Below are 15,853 nucleotides of genomic sequence, written 5' to 3'. Positions count from 1 at the left end.
TTCAACCAAGGCTGCAACCTAACCTTTTAGTAAGGCCTCCTTCTTCTATGCTTCTTCCACCTATGCAAACAACATTTTTCCTTCCTGTAACTTAGCAAGGCATTGTGCTGGTGCTAAGGAGTGGGCAATCTCCGTGACCTCATCATATTGGCATTGTAGCTCCCTTAACTCTGTATTCAATGTCTATAGGTTCAGATCCTCCTGTATATTAGTCACTAGCTCCATAGCCTACTCGAATAGTGTCGCAGAGTTAGTGACTGTGGTATCTAAGGTAGCCATGACTTCCTTTATTGTAACTCTCTGCTGCTCCCAGACCTCAGGCGATGTTGTGGGCTACAAATTTAAATGAAACTCTGTAATATTCATGTTGAGCTCAAATGAGACTCGTCTAACCTCTACTTTAGCCTCCCACACACCTGCGAAAAGTTTTCTAATTTTGGATTCTGCCTGTGCATCCTCTGGGATGTGAAACTCAGACATTGTCTTACATGCCTCCACTACTGCTGACTCCAGATGCGAACTATGCACATGTAGCACCTCCTTTTCCTTCAGAGCCTACATATTTTTAGTGAACATTTGTTGGTTATTAACTTTAATATCACTGAAAGCAGAGAGTCCTCGCTGCTCTCTGATCCTGAGCTCCTTCGCGACTCCCTGTAGTAATGCACGTAGAGAGTCAAGGTACAACGCAACAAGGTTCAGTCTCATGGTCGTAACTTTGTGAAGCAGTGCACATTGTTCATCTATTTTGACATGGACTGGCCCTTCAGGCAAAGGGAAGACTCTCATATCCTATGGATAGGCTATCTACGTGACTGTATTCTTTCCTTGTGCCAGACTGGCTTGTGTGCGATTCGTCTTCCCAACATTTTCATGGATTCTAGTAGCTTGGAGCTGCAACTCTCACATATCCTTCTGAATGCCCCCCAATGCCTACATGTACTATTGCTCGAACTGTTGCAGCAATTATGTGGTGGTGTCCTGAATTTTATCCCAAATCTCATCGAGATCGCCCTCTATTAGTACCATGGGATCAACCTGGGTTTTATCAAATTTTTGCTTCTTCCATGTTCCATCCCGCTACTCCTTGCCATGTCTTTTCAAAATTAATGGGGTGCTCTACCCCTCATCTCCACTGCCGCCTTGTCCTGAAAGCTCTTCTTCCTCTGTCTCCGGTGAAGGTGACATGTCACCTTTTTGTGACTTACGTTTTTCTTCTTCTGCTTGCTCCTTAGCAATGCATTCTTGCTCCATGCGAGCCTTTTTTGTGGCTTCATTATTTTTATATTCTGCTAGGGTACGCGCAGCCTTCTTAGTGGCCTCCTTGCATTTCTGTGTAGAAGAACTTTCTGCACCTGTGATTGGTCCAACAGCTAAGTCTAATGGGGCGTGCTACTCTGTAGGCCATTTCAATACAATCTCCTGAACTTCTGGTTCTGACACTAAATAGGAAAACTAGTGCCATTTCTTCTTTGGATCCTTCCACGCTTGGATATAGACTTTATGGATGTCAGCCTTGAATGCCGTGTAGGTTGGTAGCTGCGTGAACAAGGTTCGGGACAACCTCGGATGCTGATTGATGGCCATGTAGAGATTCATTTCCATAAGAACCCAAAATATCTTTGTCTTTGTAATCCGTGTGACATCCTTTGTATACCATAAGGAAGCAAATTGCGCTGCCTCTGGCAATCCTTCCTCAAGCGGAGGAAATTGGCTATCCTCCAACAATTCCCATGCAATTAGCACAATTGACAGCCAAAACCAAGCATAGTGAAACAACTTGGTTTCATCCTGGGCCTCTCGAAAGCTTTCTATGAACTCCTGATAGAGGTATCCTGCCCAATTAAATTGGATTCCTTTTGCACACTATGCAGTAAGGGAAACTACAGGGGCCAGAACTTCATCCGCATGACATTTTCTCATCACCTTCCCTGCTAAAATTTGGGTAGCCAATTGAACTACTGGATCTATTATGGAAATAATGGAATACCCTCACGACTTCTTAAGGAGGCTATAATCCATTTTCATCCTTTCTGTAAGGCCTTTTTCCCTAGTCTTTCTGCCAAACTCCTTAGTTGGGTTTAGACCTTCGTAAGGCAGGTGCGTGATTCTATGAATTAGCATGTCTGTAATGGGGATAGGCCCTTCGAGCCATAACATCCATCGTGCACCAATGTGATCATTTGGCACACACATATCGTATTAATGGGTGTGTGATGGTAATGTGACACCCATAGCAAATTGAGAAACCCTGATTGCTCGACACTGCAGACCCATTCCTCCATTTCTAGCACTCTAACACTTGTTTCTTCATAATAAACCCTCCTCATATATTTTTTTGTCTCCAAGTGTGGGAACTTAGCATGGTCCATTAGGTCCCAATGCTCCATTTTTAACAACGGGACCTACTCAGTTAGAGGGGGTGTGGATATTATAAATTTCTCGGCATTTGGGTCCTTCATGACCTTTTCTTTTCCCTTCTGCAGAAGGATATACTTGGGTATCCTTATTATGGGTTCCACTCCTTCATCATCAATATCTTCTGCTCCCCAGGCTTCTTCTACCTCCGGGTCCACTACTTTCGATGGCTGCTTATCTTTCTTCTGCTTCTATATCTTGATATGCTTCCTTGGGGATGCATGCACCAGCACTGGCTTTTTCTACTTTGCTTTACTGTGGGTTTCTTCTCTTTCATGGCAAGTTGTTTGTCTTTTTCCATGGTCTGTTTAAGCCTAGATAAGCTTGGCATCGTGGGCACTGTAGGCGTAGCCTCTACACTTGACACCTCTAGTCCTAGTGTGTTGGACACAACTACTTCCAAACTGAGGGCTTTGGCAGGGTTGGTGGTAGTCATTCTCTCCAAAAATAACTCGTGGACTTCGGTAGAAATGTTTTCTCGTGACACGAATTCTTCCCAAAACACTCTGCTCATGGGTAATAGATAGCGAAATTCACTAACAACTCTTAGAGCGTAAAGTGGTCTGTGTTGGATTGACACATGTAATTTATAGGGGGTTTTGAATTCAAATCTGCCCGTTCCCCCCAATTTCTAACAATAAATGTTGTTTTGGTGGAAGATATTCAAATATTTGCCACCACCTCGCTCCACTTAACCATCTTCTAGCTGTCAATTCATGAATCCAACAAATAGTAACCCCAACAGTCATTTTCTGGTTGCACTGCGCGGTACCTTCCTCCATGGCACAACTTTCCGAGCACAACTTCATAGGTTTCATCTTCATCATTTTCTGTGCAACCTTCTCGCTACATTGTCCTCCCAACCTGACAATGTAGTTTATGGTCACATGTTCCCTTGAAATTTCCTAGAGCACTAAGACTATCGTTTTGTCATATAGCCATTGTGCAGGATCCCCTATATACAATTTCAACCTGCTCCCATTCACTCTTCCTGGGAAGGGTTCCCCATTCAGCTTCACGAGTTGAACTATGCCTCCATCTGTAATCTCTTTGACAATATATGGACCTAACTAATGCATCTGGAATTTACTCTAAAATTTAGTGAATTTACTATCATATAACAGGACAAGATCATTTACCTTGAACGGGTGAAGCTTGATATGGTGATCATGCCACGCTTTTTCGCGTTCCTTCTATACTTGTTGATGGAATCCTACCAAAAATTGATCTTCTTCAAGCTCCATCAGCTACACGAGATATTTCTCCAAGGCCTCACGATCTGCCATATCCGTCAGTGTTGCTATGCGCAGACTAGGTACACTTTACTCCATCGGCATTACAACTTCAACACCATATACTAATCTGAACGACATTTACCCTATCAGCTTCTTACAAGTAGTCCTATAAGCCCATAGTACTGTATGTATGCACACATCCCAGTCATTTCACTGCACATTGCACATCTTCATCAACCTGTTCTCCAAAATATTATTGAAGGCTTCAATAGTCCCATTGGCTTGTGGGTAATATAGTGTACTCTTATGATGGTAGACCTGGAATTCTTCAATCAACGCGTTGATCGTTTCATTCAGAAATTGCGTACTTATGTCACTCATCAACACTTTCGGGCAGCCTAATCTGGTTAAGACATACTCAAACAAGAAATTCACGGCCATGGCCCCTATACAATCCTTAATCAGCTATGCTTTTGCCCATCTGGTGAGATATTCCATCATGGTCATAATATAGTGTGTACCCATTTTATTTCCCAAGGGCTGAATTGGACCAACAAAATCAATCGCCCACTTCTCAAATGCCTGCAAGGACACCTCAAGATGTAGTGGTAACTCATCCCTTCGCGAGGGTCTACCAGTTCTTTGACATGCATCGCATGCCTTATAGTATGCCTTGGAACCCTTGTGCAAAGTTGGCCACCATAGACCTATGCAAAAAATCTTTTAAGTAGTTTCCTTTCCTGCATAATGACCTCCCACGGCTGCCCCATTAGCTTCAGGGAGAATTCTATCCCATTTAAATTTTGGCACATATCTTTGCAAGATTTCATTTGCACCCATTTTATATAGATGTCCCGCAATGACTGAAAATCGGCTACACACACTACTAGTTCCTTTTTCCTCTAACTTGTATATTCTTCTGGTGCCATCCCTGTAGTCAAGAAGTAAACAATGTCTACAAAATGATCATCCTCTACATGCACCGCAAAGAGTTGTGCATCTGGAGACCCTTCCTCTAGACTATTAGGCTCCTCTCCTATTTCAATCCATGAAAGATGGTCAGGTTCTGGATTTAACCTTCTTGGCTTCACAATGACTTCAAAGTCATACTCCTGGAATAACAGCAACCATCTGTTGATCTTCCCCCCCAACACAAGCTTATTGACCTGGTATTTCAAGGAAGACTAATCTGTATACATCTTGAATGCCCTCCTAACAGATAATGCTTGAATTTTTGCAGCACATACACTATGGCAAATCCTTCACGCTCAGTCATTGAATAATTCTTCTAGGCCTTCAATAACTTCCTACTCATGAAGGCTACATGATGTTCCATTTCTCCTTCACCGGCCTGCGTTAGCATTGCACCCAATGCAATGCAAGAGGCATCCACATGTACATGAAACTCCTTTTTCCAATCAGGGATACCAAAATCGATTCAGTGACCATCTTTTCGTTTAATACATCTAAGATATGTTGACATTCTTCGTCCTAATAAAATGTTGCATCCTTCTTCAGTAGTTTCTCCATGGGCACAGTAATTTGAGCATAAGATTTGATAAATTTTCTATAATATCTCGTATGTCCCAGCGTCAAGTGTAGCTACTTGATGTTCCTAGGGGCCTCCAAATCACTATTACCCGCAATATTTGCAGGGTCCACCATTAATCCTTGCTTGCACATCATGTGACCTAGCAAGATCCAAGAGGGAACATAAAATATGCATTTCTTCAAATTCAGCACGATTTGGTATCTACGACACATATCCAACATCAGACACTGACTTGCTACATGGCGTGTCACTAATCTAAACACTATCCAATCATCAAAGTAGACTTCTAGGAACATATGAATGAACTCCTTGAATGCCGCTATGACTATGCGGGAAAATATCGCAGGAGCATTCTTGAGTCCAAACAACATCACAGTGTATTGAAAACAACCCCACTCCATTGTGAAGGTTATTTTCCTTCTATCCTTGGACACAATCTTAATCTGATGATACCAAGAAAACCCATCAGTAAAGGAATAGGCCTCCTACCCTCCAACATTCTCTAACACTTCATCTGTAAATGATGTTGGGAATGGGTCGTGGACACACACATCATTAAGCTTCTACAGATCTACACAAATCCTTATCTCACCTTTTTGTTTCTTCTCCTGAACCACCATCAGGCTCACCCAATCAGATTGTTCAACTAGTTCTATGATTCCTACCTCTAGCATCTTATCCAACTCTTGGCAAACCTTTTCCTTGTATTTAGGATTAAGGCGATACAACCTCTGTTTAATAGGCTTCGCATCTGGCTTTAGAGTGATATTCATAATGCCCAGATCACCAACTATGCCCTTCAAATCCGAAAACTTGGTAGGTAAGAGATCCTAGTATTCACGGAGTAACTCAGCAACTTTATCCACGTAGCATCGTCCCAATAATCTCTAATCCTCACGAACTTCAGTTCTGCTTCAGTGCCAATGTTTACTTTCTTTGTCTTCAATGGTGTGGAGATGTCCGGGTTTTGTATTTTTGGGCCTTTGACTTCGTGATGCCCTTCTGCCTTTGGAATATTAATGTTTCTCAGATCCTCATCCTCCTCTTCTATAGTCACATTATAACATTCTAGCACATGGTGCAGCTGGGTGTTCCAATCTAGTTGGGACCATTCCATAGGTTCCTTCAACATTCTGAAGATAACCGCATTAATCTCTTGTAGCACTTCATCGATGCTTTCAGTGCCATATTCAAGGTTGAAGGTCAATGAGAACGCTTCCTTCAATATATCCCATTCCGCGGTGCCATGGGAGAGCTCCGTTTCCATATACCAATTCATGGGAATTGTATCCAAAGTATGGAAAAATATGTGTACCCACTCTAGTTGTGGTTTTTCCCCCGTGCTTTAGTCAATGTTGCTAGGTGATCACACAAATCATCCCTTCCATTATATTTCTTAGTCATTCTGGTGTTAAGATGCCCAAACTGCAACTTCATCATTCTTTTGTAATATCGCCATCCAACAAAACTATCCTTATGTGTGCCCCACCATCATGCAGGTGTATCGCGAAGTGCCAACTCTAATTCTTGGAAGTAATAACCCTTAGGGACTTCACACTAAAGGTAATCCAAAAACATATCAACTTCAATTAAACCATCATAATAGGGTAATTTCCTAACCTCCAATGAAACACAATGCAGCGACTTCGTCATCATATTTCATCGCAATGTAGACACTTCATGCAAGTGATTCTGCCAATGTTCTAACTCCTCGTTTGAATCAGAGGTGCAGGAACTCTCCCGATCCCATGCAATCCTCCCATCTACCTTCAAATTGATCCAGTCCTGATCTTGTACTATTATTTTCTTCATAATCACAGATTGGTTCAGTATATCACATCCCTTCTGAAGGGTCCAACAGTACTACAACCTGAAGCGATTTTCTTTCAAATGACATTATCCTCTTCTTCAAATTGATGACCCCATTCATATAAATGGCCCAGTCAATTCCCAGGAGCGCAGGGTATGGATTACTATCATCAACGATTTCTATAACTTCAAAGTCTATCATCGTGCTCGCACCTTCTATATCAACTTTTACTCCATATAATTGTCCCATGGGGATGATTTTTTATTGGTTCACCATTCTAAGCTAAATCAGAGACCACTGCAGTGCAGGTCTCCCCATTCTTTCCCATGTTTTTTTTGGTAATACATTCGCATCAGACCCTAGATCCAAGATGACCTGGTCCATCTCATAATCACCTATCTATGCGGAGAGCCTCATCTCACAGCCTATCTGTGCCTTATGTTTGCCAATTTTTTTGACCACTCAGTGTCCACCAGGGACCTTCTCTTTGCTGGCACATTTGTTTATTAATTCCTGCAAGCCTTCCATAGCTTTGCTATTGCACAACATTTTTATGCAGGTCTCCAAAAATTTTGTGAGTATAGAGGGATCCACTTCTGCGAGTGCACTGGTTTCTTGCATCTTGTCCTAGCTTCCTGAGGTAGAGGCCTCAGCGAAGCTCTTTCTGGCCTCCATAAATGTTTCCTTAGTGTGATTTATATCAAAGCCAACTTCCTTCTATGGGACCTTGTAGACTCATCCATCGTCTTCAGGTTGTTTACCTTTTTCATCGCTAGTCATTATTCCACTTCTCAGCATTATTTTCACGCTTTGATCCTCCTTGTGGGGCTCAACTCTCATCATTTGTAAGTTCTTCATAGGTTAATAAAGTTGTTCTTTCTTCTCTTGCATTTTAGCTATCAGTACTAGGCACTCTTCTATAGTATGGTCAAACTGGCTTCGGTATTGACATGACAGGCACGTGTGATTCTAGCATTCTTATGCATACTTCCTTGGTTATCCGCAGTTATAACAGATAATTTGACCCCAACCTCTATCAGGTCCTCCTCCTCCTGTTATAGCTCCAAATCTCACTCTTATGGTTTGTGATGCTGCACTCATGGCCTAGGGCAACCCCTCCTTTTAGACCTGGTCCAAAAATTTAAAAAACAGTGTTTTATTCCCTATACGCGACATTGCCCTGAGTTAAACGCGTGTACACGCGGGTCTGTGTATACCCAACCCGCGTGTATGTATTAAAACACTTAAAAAATATATATAATTCCTTATTTTTGGGCGGAGATCGCGGGTTTTACCTGCTGGATCACCTGTTAGTGCCCGTGGCCCAACTATTCCCAACCAACTCCTAACTAAAAAACTACTTTGGAGATGGTATAAAAAGACATCAAAGGGAAGGCCAAAGGGAGAGAGAAAGGAGAGCAAGATTATTATGCTGAGATTTTCCCCTTAGACCAGGTCTGAAGTCCTTGGTGCTTTCTGCACTTCCCCCATTTTGCATAGGAAACCCTTGTTTCCATGTGTATTGGTGATCATTCATCCTTGATATCATCATTGAGTAAGACTTGGAAGGAGCTCTTGTTGGAGGCTTGAGGCTGGAACGAATCCGGGAGGAAGCTATGCTTGGAGCCTGCTGAAGGTGTTCAGGTGATATCTTTCCGTTATATGTACTTTATTTGCCTTCATATATAAAGAAACACGTCTTTGTTCCCGAAACAATCTTTCTTTATGCTTATGAGATTCTTGTTTTGAATTCTTATGCAAGTGGTTACTTAAAGATTTTTATAACTAACTTTATAGCATAAAGATGGTTTATACATAAGTATTTGTACATGTACTGTTGTGTTCTTTGATTTGTTTGTCTTGCAGGTCAAAGGAAGAAGAAGGGAACTCCAAGAAGGGTTTGGACCCTAAAGGCCTTCTCGAACGTAGGACCTTAGGTACGTACCCTTAACATTAGAATTTGCTTAAAAGTAAAAATGATGGCTGTGTGTATGTTTCTTTGAATAAGCAATTTTCAGTCTGGTAGAGTCTTAGCCCAAAGGACCCTAGGGGTACTTTCCCTTCAACCAGAATTGGCGACTCCGCTGGGGACAACACTCTTGTTGTTCCTAGTTTGGGTAGTCTTCAAGCCAATCAAGGCTCAGCCCCTCTGTTTGTTGGCTCTGACTGTCTGATCTGTCCTTGAACTCCAAGCTTTTCCAGTTTTTTCAGTCTGTGTTTTTTATCTTTCTTGAAAGAATTCAGATACACTCTTTTTCTGGATTACAGAAGCGTATATACGCAAGTTGCACTAAGTGAACCCGCGTATACGCAGGTTTCCTTAGTTACAGTCGCGTGTACACGCATTCTGCACATAATTGCAGGCGCGTATATGACATAATTTTCAAGATTTATAAATTTTCTTTTTGCTGAATGTTTGTCTGGTGGTTTGGGTCAGTTTCAAGCAATCATTTTCCAGTAACAATCCTCTGTTTAACAGGGGGCATCTTGTTTTGAACTCTCTCTAGTCATAAGGAGTTTTAGTCTTGTTTTCGTTGATTGCAAGCGTCATTGATTTTTGACACACAAGATTTCTGTTTAGAAATCTTGATTGCTCTGTTTCGGCAGAGTAGGAAGATTGGGTTCAATCTTTGTGTCCATTTTTCTTTCATGACACTTTTGTTTGCTTAACGAAATCATTCTTGTGACCATTTTCTCCTTCGTTTCGGGAAAGTTGTTTGTTATCATTTTCTTGAAACTTGTCTTTTGATCTTTTGGACTTTCATTGCTGCTTTTGATTGTCAAAAGCGATTTCAAACACTTTTATTTTTGTTGAGTTTTCATCATTTGAAAGGTGTCGATTCACAAAAGTGTTTGGTTGCCTATTTATCAATCTTTGGTGTCAGTATTTTTGAGAGCTTTCCTTTGAAAAAGACTTTTTGGTTTGATTGAAAGAAAATCTTTTGAAAGTTTTTGAGTTTCGCTTTCTTAAACTTTCTTTTCATTTGATTTCCTTTTTTGCGAAGTGAAAGTGCTTTGTTTTTATCTTAGAACTTGTTTTTATTGTTTGGACGAAATGATTGGTAACACATCATCTTCTATCTAAGCATTTTAGTGGCAAGACAAAATTTGGTAAAGCAGCAACTTTCCTTCTTTGTTTTTAGAGTAGTCTTTGAATCTTGCATCCACATATAGTTCTTGCATTAGGATAAGATTTGCATCTCTTTTTAGGCATATTTAGTTTTGTTAGTTTTTGTGAGTGTGGAGTCTGAAAAGAAAAAGAAAATTTGTTTATATTACAAGTACCTCTGAACCTCATAGAAATTGCTCTTCATCGAAAACAAAAAGTGCATGTGCATGTAGCTAAGTTTTATTAATTTCTTTTGCGTCCATAAAAACACCACAAGTTTCATCTCCATTACCTTGTGACTTAAAGAACAGCCTAATAAAATCAAGCGCTTAATTAAAATCCACTAAAACTTTTTTTGTTTTAGTTATTACACCAACAAGTTTAGGATTTTAGGGCCTTGGATTAGGCGAGTGGAGAGTTAACTCTCCAAGGCCACATAAAACGTCAAACATAAGAGTCTGATTAACGAGAGTAAATCCAATAGCGTTAGGAAGACCAGGAAAGCTCCGGATCTGGGAGTTAAGCACGAGGGTCTGTGAAGATAGGGAAGAGAGATACCCCCTCTCCTACTTGTCCGAACTTACCTCACGACTGTTCCGCCTGGCTTCTGCGACGAGTTGGTACCCATAGTTGCCTCTCCTAGGGATCTGCATAGGTGGCTGCGGAGGGGAATCCCGTGGCACCTGAGGTCGACGTTGCATCACTCTCGACAGTACTACTGGAGGGCACCCTTGCGAAGCTTGGGGGCTTGCACCGGCGCAGGCTGTTGTTAGGAGGTCAGCGTAACTTCCTCTGATACCTTCGCTGATAGGACTGGGCCCTCATCATCCCAGACTATCTTCGGAAGGCCCTTTGATTCACTTTCTCGTATTTTGGTGTCCGGTCATAGTCACCCGGAGCAGAAATACTTGGAAGTTGTTTGACTGGCTGTATCTTTAGGAACTTTATAGTGTGTGCTCTGTGCTCCTAGTCGGCTTAGCTTTTAATTTTTTGAGTCTTTAGTTAGATCATAACAAGAAATTCAAAGTGGCTGACCGATCTCCAAGACGGTCTCGAAGACTTCGTGGTCTCTCGCCACCTAGTTTAGAGCCTTCTCCTAGAAGGCGCAGAGGGGATACTACCGGTGGGGTCCGTCCCATGCCGGTTGACGCATCGGGGATTGATCCTCCTCTCGGGGATATTAGCGGCCAAGCAAGGCCTGGCACTTCTGAGCAAGAGAGGGACACTCCAGTCCTTTCTCGAGTTCGCTTTCAAGCGGAGAATAATGTAGAGGTAGAAGAACTTTCAGAATCATTAGTGGTTCCAAATTCTCCTCTACCATCTAGTTATCCAGACGTATTGCAATACGTTGGGACTCCATCACATAGACCATCGAGTCCAGGTTACGCTACGCGCTTACCATTTATGATCACTACTGGAAGCATGGCTTCTACGAGTGCTGTGACTATGCAAACCCCAACATCGGTGCAAGGGGGAGGAACCATTTCCATCCCCTCCGCTTCCTTGTTCGGATCTTTTGCTAGCACATCTTTAATTGGGTCTACCTCCATTCCGTCTACGAGTGGAAATGCCCAAACCAATGCTTTTAGTACTGGTTCCTTCCTTTTTGGCACCCAATCACAGGGTATTCCGTCGGTTCCGCTTAGTGCTGCTACATCCATGATGGGCGGATCGGCTTCATTCCAGGGTTTTCCTTTCGGATGTGGTCATATACCACATTCCAACCCAACGGTAGGATCCATGCCTTTTTCTTCAATAGGAAAAAGCAGCAATCCTTTCCAAGGTTGGAATAACCCTGGGGTTAGTAGCGCAGGAACTGCGAATCCATTTATCGGCCAACAAGGAAGTAGGCCGTATTCCACGGTTAGCATGTTTCAAAGCATTCCTCCCCTTGCTTCGGCTTGGAACCCATATCAGGGGTTATCAACTCCTTACCATTCTTTAGGAGGAAACTTTGCAGGCTATGGAGGTTATACGGCAGGAGTTGGTCAAACTCCGAATTTTGCTGGGCCACAAGGCTTGCCTTTTGGTTCAGCCGGTTCTACTTGTCACTTCGGGCAGCCTGGTGCCTCCCAAATCCCAGGACAATCTTTTCAGAACATTGGGAGTTCTGCCCAGCCTGGGTGGAATCCCCTAGGTCCTCCTAGGCTTCCGTTTCTGGCAACGTTAAACTTTCCAGATCTCACTAAGCTAATGAATGACCCAATCAGGTATAATCCGGCCTGGCCTCCGGTCCCAACCAAACTCCCTTCGGACATTCCAAAATTTGAAGGAAAGAGTGGTGAAGATCGGGGCGATCATGTAACCACATTCCATTTGTGGTGCTCATCCAACTCCCTCATCGAGGATTCGATTAGGTTGAGACTCTTTCAGCGCACCTTGACTGGTAATGCGGCTAAATGGTACATAGAGTTGCCAGGGGGCAGCTTTACATCGTTCACTGACTTAGCTAATATCTTCTTAAATCACTTCCAGTTGCCTGTCCGCTATGATGCCGGAACTGAACTTCTGGCCACCTTTCGCCAGGATAAGGCAACCCACATTTCTGATCACATTCAGGAATGGAGACGGAGAAAGAGGCTCATCAAAGCCGAAATCCCTCCGGAGTACCGTCTAGAGTGGTTTTTGAAGTCTTTGCAACCTGAGATCTCCAAGGATGTCTCCATGTCTGGGGTCTATTCTGAGGAGCAAGCCATTTTCAGGGCCCAGCAGTTAGAACTGATTTACTCTCAGTCTGGGATCCTCCAAAAGTACTTGCCAGATGCTCCTGGATCTAAGGTTGATTTAGCTAAGCCAAAGCCAGGTCCGCACGGGGACGGTATCGTTGGGTCTGTAGACACATCTACAGTGAACTTGTTGAATCAATTGCAGCAGTTGTCTTTGCAAACTGCTTCTAACAACCAAGTCACATTGTCTAATCCTCCCACTTCCCAAAATTCTTCCATTAACGCCGTCCAATCCGATAACCCCAAAGGAAATCAAAATTCCAACGGGAAAAAGAAAGGACGTGGTAAGAAGAAGAATTCGGATGGGAAGCTCGATGCAAATAAATCCGACAAAAACGCTCGTGGTGGTAAAGGTGAGTCGAGAAAGAAAGTTAAGTTCCCTTGCAAGTTATGCAGTGGGGACCATCTAACTCATCTCTGCCCTAGAATTGAAGACGCTCAGCGCTTGTTAGGATAGCAAGGGACTTCTAGTTCGCAAGCTGTGTTGACTAACCCGTTTCCCCAAGGGCAGCAACTTCTTGCTGGCGTGAATTCGAATCCTGGGACCTCCTCAGGGGGCAACCAGGAAGGGGAAAAAGCATCAAATGTTTTTATGATGGGTTCAAATGTTAACGTGACTACTCGGTCACGTGATTATGGTGAAGCTGAAACATCTAAGGATAAAACTGTTCCCAGAGGTAATGACCTTCATATTGAGCGACCTCCTGTTGAGACTATACCTAGGATACCGAAAGGTTCCGCCAAACGCGCGACGATTAACCCTAATGCTAGGGCCGCCCAAAATTACTCCATTGTGGAGGATTTGGCTCAAAGCCTGTGTGCTATGTCCGCTTTGGAGGTTCTCCAGTCGTGTCCGTCTCAGAGAAGTGCTTTACTCTCCGCCATTGGAGCAGTCGATCCAGCTAACTCTTTAGTGCTCTCTTTTGACATGTCAAATGTCAAAAAGAGACTCCCTCATCACATGGCTTTTCAGATAAAGTCTACATACCGGAAAATCAATATTTTTCGCACCGTTATAGATGAAGGAGCTTCCACATGTGTCATGTCCATGTCATCTTGGAAGGCTATTGGTTCACCTTTGGCTGTTCCTTCACCAACCGTCTTAACTGCATTTGATGGTCATTCTCACAAGCCGCATGGGATTATCCCGGCCTTTCCTATATGTGTTGGAGGGAAGGTCGTTAATATCGAAGTTGAAGTCGTAGATGCTAACCTAGACTATAATCTCCTATTAGGAAGGAACTGGGTGTACGAGATGGAAGCCGTTGTATCGACTCTGTTTCGTGTCATTTGCTTTCCTAGTCCCTTCCTCATCCTTGATAACCTCTACGCTCCCCTCCAGCACCGTGATCTAGAGGCTGAGTTTCTGCTTGCATCCAGTATGTAGGTATTCCTTCTATCATCAACTCATAGCTTTGACAGTGGCACTCATCATGGCCCATAGATTTGTGGAAGTTACAGAACAACTGCTGAGGTGTCTAGAAGAACTTTGAAGTAAATGGAAATTATTCGTTGCATGTTGTCCAATAACTTGAAAAATAGCACACCACAGCGTAGCCCCCATGCTCAACCCTGCTAGGGCTTTTGGCTTCAGGGGAATTGGCCACCCTCCTATAATATAATTTGCGTACATGGGACAATGGTATTTATCGTGCCCTTGGCCATTGCACTTCAAACACCATACCTCCCCGCGTACTTCCGATTTAGTCTCCTTGTCTTTCCTCAAACTCTATAATTCTAGGTGCTCTCTAACTGAGACTGGATTTGTTGTACCCCCAAGGTGTTACCCTAAATAGGTGATGCATGTAACCTCATCATGATTTCCAAGGCTTCTGCCTCTGTTCCTACCTTCTGTTGTGACAAAGAAATTCTCAGGTGGGGTAGAAGCGAAGCTATAAACCATTCGCAATGCTGACTATCTGTGAGTTGCATGTTAGCTTTCTGAATCTGACACTTCAACCTTTGATCTAATTCCCAAGGCATCTCATCGACCCTCATCATGATTTTTTGAATATGATTACTATGAGTTAGAATTAGGCTTACTAAACTCCTCGTTTAAATTCACCTTAGTCTCTCCTTGTGATGCAAGAATATTACCAGAACAATACTTAATATACCAAGTTAGCGTGTGATCTTGCATAGCGGTAACCAATAGTGCCTTATTTATATTTTCATGAGTAATCTATTTCACTATCCACATAGCATTCAAAACAAACCAAAAATTCTCTATATCTTCACCCCCTATGCCCTTGAAAATTAGCAACTTCATTATGTTTTCCATGTTGAATGGTGGTGGTGGAGGTGGCGTTGTGGGTGAAGGTGTATGCAGTGGAGGTGGAGGTGGAGGTGGAGTTGACGGATGATTTACTCGAGGAATCCCCTGAGTGATTAGCTGAAAAAGACTTCACGATGGAGTCCGTTCCACCCCTTCGTCGTCACTTGGAGGATGTCCAATCAATGGACCATACTCTAGTCCTGATCCTTCACGATTTCTAAAGAACCATCCGCTTTGTGTAGCTCGAAACATCAACTTAAAGGAATCACTCTTTTTTCACATAATAGCATTTTAATCCAAGTATTCAATGACCTTAAATACTTACCTCGTGGCCCTTTAAAAAATCATCGCTCCGCTTCGCTATAACTGACCGAGGTATCAACTGCAAATTCCATCACAAATCCTCCCAGAATTCAATCGAGCCAATGATCAACAAGCCACATCGTCTTGTTTTCAAAGGTTTCTAGCCATTGCACTAATTCTGGAGTCCACACTATAGGACTATCAAGCTTCCACCTTCCTTGACTATCTATTAATTTAGCTAACCACTCATACAGTTCAATGGGAAAAGTGCAGAATAAGATCTCATGTATCTCTGTATACAGATACATGTTCAACCACTCTTCCTTTGACAGGTGTGTATTCCTGTTTTCTTGCACCGTGAACTTGCAAATCTTCCAATCGAACCACTTTTCAATTTCTTTTTTGGTTGGATTCCAATGATGTGA

Source organism: Pinus tabuliformis, chromosome 6 (assembly GCF_031772625.1).
Source record: "Pinus tabuliformis cultivar Carrire ecotype Pingquan chromosome 6, CPIR1, whole genome shotgun sequence".
NCBI lineage: Eukaryota > Viridiplantae > Streptophyta > Pinopsida > Pinales > Pinaceae > Pinus > Pinus tabuliformis.
Note: the sequence above shows the minus strand (reverse complement) of the source record.